General features: G+C 44.0%; 1 non-coding gene across 1 annotated transcript; it reads right to left on the bottom strand.

The window, feature by feature from the left end:
• Positions 1 to 298: 298 nt before the first annotated feature.
• On the bottom strand, positions 299 to 405 carry LOC133833292 (small nucleolar RNA R71). Its single transcript, XR_009892683.1, has one exon. It is a non-coding gene; the product is annotated as a small nucleolar RNA R71 (small nucleolar RNA).
• Positions 406 to 1,013: the final 608 nt, after the last annotated feature.

The raw sequence follows: 1,013 nt of genomic DNA, 5'->3' as shown, positions 1-1,013 counted from the left end.
GCTGTCACAGGAGTACACTCGTGCATTAGACCGCCTACTATTACTGCCAATAACTTTGAGATTAAGCCGGCGATGATACAAATGGTCCAGACTTCTGTTCAGTTTGGTGGTCTCCCCAATGAGGATCCTAACTTGCACATAGTGAATTTCCTTGAGCTATGTGCAACGTTTAAGTTTAATGGGGTGAGCGATGATGCAATAAGGCTGAGATTGTTCTCTACAGGCCAACTCAATCAACACATGGGAGGAACTGGCTCAGAAGTTTCTCTCAAAGTTCTTTCCTCCTGCAAAAGCTGCTAAGTTGAGGGGATAAATCAATAACTTCTATCAAAATGAGGGAGAGTCATTGTACGATGCATGGGAAAGATTCAAAGACCTGCTCAGGAAATGCCCTCATCACGGTATAGAGAAGTGGATGTTAGTCCACAATTTTTATAATGGGCTTTGTGGTACTACTCGCACTATAATAGATGCAGCAGCAGGTGGTGCTTTCATGAGTAAAGGGGCTGACGAGGCATATGAATTATTAGAGGAGATGGCTATGAACAATTATCAGTGGCCTGCTGAACGAGATACTTCACAGAGAAAAGTAGCTGGGGTACATGAATTAGATGCTATAACTGCTTTAACTGCTCAGGTTGCTTCATTGACAAAGCAGTTGCAACAAAACAAGATCTCAGCTCAAGCCCAGGCTATACAGATGCAATCAGGGTGTGAAATATGTGGAGGGCCTCATTTGTATGAACAGTGTACAGCGGCCAACATGTATGGTAATATGCCAGTTAATCAGGCTCAGGTACAGGCAGTTGGTAATTTTCAGAGGCCTTATCGGAATCCGTTCTCCAATACTTATAATCTTGGGTGGAGAAATCACCCAAATTTCTCATGGAGAAATAATCAGGGCCAACAGTCACAGTTTCAAGGGCCATACCAGCAGCACATGCCACAACAGCCTATGAATCAAGCCTCATCGTCACACCAGCCTAGACCGCAAGATCAACCAGAAAAGCCTA

Source organism: Humulus lupulus, chromosome 4, assembly GCF_963169125.1.
Source record: "Humulus lupulus chromosome 4, drHumLupu1.1, whole genome shotgun sequence".
Classification (NCBI taxonomy): domain Eukaryota; kingdom Viridiplantae; phylum Streptophyta; class Magnoliopsida; order Rosales; family Cannabaceae; genus Humulus; species Humulus lupulus.
This window is presented reverse-complemented; position numbering and strand designations above follow the sequence as displayed.